Raw genomic sequence first — 7,039 nt, forward strand, 5'->3', positions numbered from 1 at the left:
AGCCCTGAGACCCTTAAAAGTCTTATCTATCAATTGGCGCCGTTGCCAAATTGTGGTTTGATTAGCATTAAGCTCTGATCTGTTCTTTCTTGTTTTTACTGATTCCTTTCAAGTTCTGTTTGTGATTTCAGGTATATGAACACCAGGTCTAGATCAAGAAGCTGCGGTCCTCCTTTTCCTCTAAACGACAACATCAACCTTCTGGTACCAAGGAGGAGAAGAGACAGACGTGGTAGACAACTTGATCAGACTGAGATGGCAGACCAAGGAGATCACGGGGTAGATATAGAACAACCAGTTCAGGAGCAACAGGCTCAAGGTCAGGGAGCTGGTATTGGAATTGGTCAGGGGTTTCACCAAGGCAATGTTCAGCAGGAACAGGTGCACCACCAACAAGCCTATGTCCACCAGGGACAAGCTCAGGCTCATCAACAGAGGCATCAGGCCAATGTTCAACAAAGACACCAGGTGCACCACCAACCCCACCCTTTCCAACCACAACAAAGAAGATATGAGCAACCCCAAATATATGTTGGCGAGAATGACAGGGCCAATGCTCATCAGTATGGAGCTGGTATTCAGGCACCACCTGTGCAGAACAACAACTTTGAAGTGAAAGCATCATTGCTGAATATGGTCCAGAACTCAAAGTTCCATGGGTTAGCAATGGAAGATCCCTTGGAACACTTGGACCAGTTTGATAAGGTGTGTGATCTGACCAAGATTAATGGAGTTTCAGAAGACAGCTTTAAGCTAAGACTATTCCCATTCAGTCTTGGTGACAAAGCTCATCAATGGGAGAAGAATATTCCAAGAGGCTCCATTCAAACCTGGGAGCAATGCAAGCAAGCCTTCTTATCTAAGTTCTTCTCCACCTCAAGAACTGCAAAACTGAGAAACCAAATCTCTAGCTTCACTCAGCACAGCAATGAAAGTTTTGGTGAAGCATATGAGAGATTCAGGAGCTACACAAACCAATGCCCACACCATGGGTTTAGTGAGGCTTCTCTTCTCAGCACACTGTATAGGGGAGCTCTTCCCAAGATTAGAAACCAGCTGGATACTGCTTCCAATGGGAACTTTCTGGGTAAAGAGATACATGCTGCTTTAGAGCTAGTGGAGAACTTAGCATTGAGCAATGATACTTATGGTGAAGACTATGACAGATCAAATAGGTCTGAAGGTTCAAGCTCAGAACAAAGGCTCACCAGAGAAGTTAAGGAGTTGAGGAGTGAATTAGACAAGCTGAAATTCACCACTCAGAAGCCAATACACTATGTTGGAGAGTATGAGGAACCTTCTCAAATCTTTGAGAACATAAGTGAAGAAGGTCTTACCCAAGAGGAGCTCAACTACATTGGGAATCAGAGGTTCCAAAGATATCAGTATGGTAATGCCAATCCAAACCTCTCTTACAGGAACACCAATGTAGCTAACCCACACGACCAGGTCTATCCCAATCCTCAAGCTCCAAAGAACTTTGTTCCCAAGAACAACTTTCAAGGGTCATTCCAACCCAAGAATCAATTTGGTCAGAATCAGGGTTTTGGCCAGCAACAACAACCATTTCAGGGCACTGGTTACACTTCACAGCAACCAAAGGCACCACCAGGGTTTGGTCCACCACAGTTCCAACAGCAGGCGCCGGTTCAACAACAGTTTCAGCCACCAATGGTTCAACAGCAGCCACAGATGGGTACAGATATGGTTGGTATTCTGCAACAACTACTTCAGGGTCAACAGACTATGCAGCAGGAAATCAAGGAACTGAAGCAAAACCAGGCATCAAGCTCAAGGAACCAAGGTCACCTACCTGGAAAACCAGAACCCAACCCCAAGGAATATGCTAAAGCCATTACACTGAGGAGTGGCAAGGAGTTACCTGGTATTGAGAACAACAAAGTGATCATTGAGGACAATGATCAACCTGAGGGGGAGGCAGCCTTAAAGGATGATCAAGTTGCTGAGAAACCAAGGTCAGAAAAGGGTAAAGAGGTAGCAAAGGAACCAGAACCAGAGAAGAAGTATGTGCCACCACCTCCATACCAACCCAAGCTCCCATTTCCAGGGAGATTTAAGAAGCAACTAGTGGACAAGGCAAGAGCTGTATTTGAGAAGGCACTCAAAGAGACACCACTCACAATGCCTCTCATTGATGCATTCTTAATGATGCCAAAGATGGGGAAGTTCTTGAAGGATGCTATTCTGAACAAGACAAAAGAGCTTCAAGGCATGGTAGTACTAAGTCATGAATGCAGTGCTATCATTCAGAAGAAGTCCATTCCAAGGAAGTTAACTGATCCAGGGAGCTTCACACTCCCTTGTGCCATTGGACCTCTTCTATTCTCTGGATGTCTTTGTGATTTAGGAGCATCAGTCAGCTTGATGCCATTCTCCATAGCTAAGAAGTTGGGCTTTAGAGTTTTCAAACCCTCAAAGATTTCTCTTATCCTTGCAGATAGATCAGTTAGATTGCCTGTTGGTATGTTGGAAGATCTACCTGTCAAGATAGGTGGTTTTGAGGTTCCAACAGATTTTGTTGTGCTGGAGATGGATGAAGAGCCAGTAGATCCCCTTATCTTGGGCAGGCCATTCTTAGCCACTGCAGGAGCTATTATTGATGTGAGAGGTGGGATAATAGAGCTTCAACTTGGGTCTGAAAAGCTCAAGTTTGATGTGAATGAGATGATGAAGAAGCCCACCATTGAAGGTCAATGTTTCTATGTAGAGACAATGGATCAGTTGGCTGATGAGTTGCTTGAGGAGCTGAACACAGAGGATCCTCTTCAAGCTACTCTGACTCAAGAACAAGGAGACAATGGGCTCTTGGCTGAAGCAAGTGAAGGGTATAAGCTGTATCTGGACAATGCAAGAGAGCTGGGTCCTGAAACAAGGTTTGTGGAGCTGGAACAGAATGGCACTGAGGTTTTTGCAATCCAAGAATCAGTCACCAGCCAAAGCAGCTTGGACCAGGACTGGAATGAAGCTGATGCACCCTCTGTTGAGCTCAAACCTCTACCAACAGGGCTCAGGTATGCTTTCTTAGGCTTAAACTCCACATATCCTGTCATCATCAATGATAGCCTATTAGAGGACCAAGAGAGTGCATTGCTGAATGAAATAAGAAAGTTCAGGAGAGCCATAGGGTATTCTTTGGCTGACATTAGAGGGATCTCTCCTGACATCTGCACCCATAGGATCCACCTAGAGGACCAATCTATGTCCTCTATTGAGCACCAACGTAGACTTAACCCCAACCTTAGGGAAGTGGTTAAGAAGGAGATACTAAAGCTTCTTGAGGCAGGGATAATTTACCCAATCTCTGACTCAAGATGGGTATCTCCTGTTCATGTTGTGCCCAAGAAAGGTGGGATCACAGTGGTGAAAAACGATAAGGATGAACTCATAGCTCAAAGAACCATAACTGGCCACCGCATGTGCATTGACTATAGGAAATTGAATTCTGCTTCTAGAAAAGATCATTTTCCTTTACCATTCATTGATCAAATGCTTGAAAGGTTAGCTAATCATCCTTATTTTTGTTTTCTCGATGGGTACTCTGGATTTTTCCAAATTCCCATAGATCCAAGAGATCAAGAGAAAACAACATTCACATGCCCTTATGGCACTTATGCTTATAGGAGAATGCCTTTCGGTTTATGTAATGCACCGGCTACTTTTCAAAGGTGTATGATGCACATTTTCTCTGACATTATCGAAGAGAAAGTTGAGGTGTTCATGGATGACTTTAGTGTCTATGGCTCCTCCTTCTCGGATTGTCTCTCTAATTTGACACAGGTGTTGGAGAGATGTGAGCAACACAGCTTGGTGCTGAACTGGGAGAAGTGTCATTTCATGGTGCAAGAAGGGATAGTTCTTGGGCACAAGATCTCTGAAAAGGGCATTGAGGTTGATAAGGCAAAGGTGGAGGTTATGGTGAATCTGCAAACCCCCACTTCAGTTAAAGGGATAAGGAGCTTCCTGGGTCATGCAGGGTTTTATAGAAGATTCATAAAGGACTTCTCAAGGATTGCCAGGCCCTTAACAAGACTGTTGTGCAAGGAGGTGGATTTCATTTTTGATGCTGAATGTGAAGAAGCCTTTAAGTTGATCAAGGAGGCATTGGTTAGTGCACCAATAGTTCAGGCACCAGACTGGTCCCTACCTTTTGAGGTCATGACAGATGCTTCTGACTTTGCTGTTGGAGCAGTACTTGGACAAAAGAAAGACAAGAAGCTGCATGTGATCTACTATGCCAGTAGAACACTTGACTCTGCCCAAGAGAAGTATGCTACAACAGAAAAGGAAATGCTGGCAATAGTTTTTGCCTTTGACAAGTTCAGAAGCTACCTGGTGGGATCAAAGGTCATTGTGTATACTGATCATGCAGCCCTTAGGTATTTGATGACCAAGAAAGATGCCAAGCCAAGGCTGTTGAGATGGGTTCTATTGCTCCAAGAGTTTGATATGGAAGTGCTTGATAAAAAGGGGATTGAGAATGGTGCTGCAGACCATCTCTCAAGGCTGAGGATTGAAGAAAAAGTTCCCATAGATGATGCTTTGCCTGAAGAGTCTCTGATGGTGCTCCATTCATACTTGGATTTTGAGGAAGTAGAAAGCATTCAAGAAAGGAGGATGCCTTGGTTTGCAGATATAGTGAACTATCTTGCATGTGGGGTGGAGCCTCCTGAATTGGATGCTTACAAGAGGAAAAAGTTCTTCAGAGATGTCCAGAGATACTATTGGGATGAGCCCTACCTCTATGTTCTGAACAAGGATCAGTTATACAGAAGATGTCTTGCTGAAGAGGAGATGCAACCTGTGTTGCAGGAATGTCATGGTTCTGCTTTTGGAGGTCACATGGGGGCATTCAAAACTGTAGCAAAGGTTCTTCAAAGTGGGTTCTGGTGGCCTACAATGTTCAAAGATGCCCAATTGGTGGTTTCAGCTTGTGATGCCTGTCAGAGGCATGGAAATATATCTAAAAGAAGTGAGATGCCTCAGAACCCCATTCTAGAAGTGGAGATCTTTGATTGTTGGGGGATTGACTTTATGGGACCTTTTATTTCATCCTTTGGAAATCAATACATACTTGTTGCTGTGGACTATGTGTCCAAATGGGTTGAGGCCATTGCTTCCCCTACCAATGACTCCAAGGTTGTAGTCAAGCTGTTTAAGAGCATCATATTTCCAAGGTTTGGAGTTCCAAGGGTTGTCATTTCTGATGGAGGATCCCACTTTTTGAACAAGACTCTGGAAGGTTTATTGAGAAAGCATGGAGTTAAACACAAGATAGCTACTCCATATCATCCCCAAACTAGTGGCCAAGTGGAGGTATCTAATAGACAAATCAAGGCCATTCTAGAAAGGACTGTCAGCTCAACCAGAAAAGATTGGAGCAAAAGGCTGGATGATGCATTATGGGCTTACAGGACTGCCTTTAAAACTCCAATTGGAACATCACCATTCAGTCTGCTATATGGGAAGAGCTGCCACCTTCCTGTGGAGTTGGAGTACAAAGCTATGTGGGCTGTGAAGTTTCTAAACTTTGATATCAAGACAGCTCAGGAGAAAAGAATCATGCAACTCCATGAGCTTGAGGAGATTAGGCTTGAGGCTTTTGAAAGCTCAAAGATCTATAAGGAGAAGACCAAAGTCCTGCATGACCAAAAGATTTTAAAGAGAGAGTTCAAGTGTGGTGATTTGGTCTTGCTTTTCAACTCCAGACTTAAGTTGTTTCCAGGAAAGCTTAAGTCTAGGTGGTCTGGACCTTTCAAAGTTCTTGAAGTGAGGCCTTATGGTGCCATTGTCTTGGAAGGGAAAAATGGTCAGGAATTTGTGGTGAATGGACAGAGAGTCAAGCATTACTTAGTTTCACAAGGGAAAGAGGAAGCTACATCAGTTCCTCTTCTTGATCCACCAGCCTGTTAACCAGGTTCTCAAAGTCAAACTTAGAGACTTTAAACAAAGTGCTCTTGGGAGACACCCCAAGCTTATCTTTGTACATAGTTCTTCTGATTTCTTCTCTTTTCTTTTATGTTTTAGAACTTTTTGATGGGTTTTGTGAGTTGGTCTCAGGTACTAAGTGATCTTTGGAGGACATAGCTCAGTGATGAATGGAAAGAAGCATGTGAGAGAGCTGAGAGAAGTGTTTAAGGCCAGAAAAACGTTTAAGTCCCAAAAGCTGCGGCCTAGGAGTGCGGGTCAGAAGAGAAGAGCCCAGGCCGCAGCAAGGTTCGGAATTTACTCCGGCCTGGGCGTGCGACCTGGAAAGAGGAAGGCCGAGCCGCACAGAAAGAAGAAGGCCCGAAACGTTTAAGTCCCATCTACTGCGGGATGGGTGCGCGGGTCAGAAGAGAGGGAGCTAGGCCGCACGACTATTCGGAATTTACTCCGGCCTGGGCGTGCGACCTAGGAGCGTAGACGCTGAGCCGCACCAAAAAGAGGAAGGCCGAGGGTTCTAAGTGTTAAACCGTGCGACCTGGTGCTGCGGCCTGAAACCCAAGGAGTCTAAGTCGCACGATCGTTCGGAATTTACTGCGGGATGGTTATGCGGCTCAGAAGAACGATGGCCAGGCCGCACAGAAAGAAGGGAAACCCAAAATGCCCAAGTCCCAGAAGCTGCGGGATAGGAGTGCGGGTCAGAAGAAAGATGGCCAGGCCGCAGAAAGACTCGGAATTTACTCCAAGATGGTTGTGCGGGTCAGAAGAACGATGGCCAGGCCGCACAGAAAGGAAGGAAACCCAAAGAGTTTAAGTCCCAAAACCTGCGAGATGGTTGTGCGGGTCAGAAGAAAGGATGGCCAGGCCGCAGCAAAATTATTTCCGGTTCTACACCGAGACGGTCACACGGCTCGATCCCGACAGTTCCCGGGCGCATAAAAGAGAGAAAGGAAGCCGGTCAATGAGAAAAGGATGGGTCAAAGCCTTGACTGGTCAAAATAAATCTATTGACCACCAGTACAAAGGCTTGACCCTACCCCACACTCTCTCTTCCTCACTACAAACACGAGTTTGCAACTCTCTCTCTCATTTCTCT

The 7,039-nt window shown here is 45.1% G+C and overlaps 1 non-coding gene across 1 annotated transcript; it reads right to left on the reverse strand.

Annotated features, from left to right (window-relative positions):
* Nucleotides 1-888: 888 nt before the first annotated feature.
* On the reverse strand, nucleotides 889-995 carry LOC112086170. The gene has a single exon (XR_002899348.1). It is a non-coding gene; the product is annotated as a small nucleolar RNA R71 (small nucleolar RNA).
* Nucleotides 996-7,039: the final 6,044 nt, after the last annotated feature.

Source organism: Eutrema salsugineum, unplaced genomic scaffold (assembly GCF_000478725.1).
Source record: "Eutrema salsugineum unplaced genomic scaffold, Eutsalg1_0 scaffold_23, whole genome shotgun sequence".
Lineage (NCBI taxonomy): Eukaryota > Viridiplantae > Streptophyta > Magnoliopsida > Brassicales > Brassicaceae > Eutrema > Eutrema salsugineum.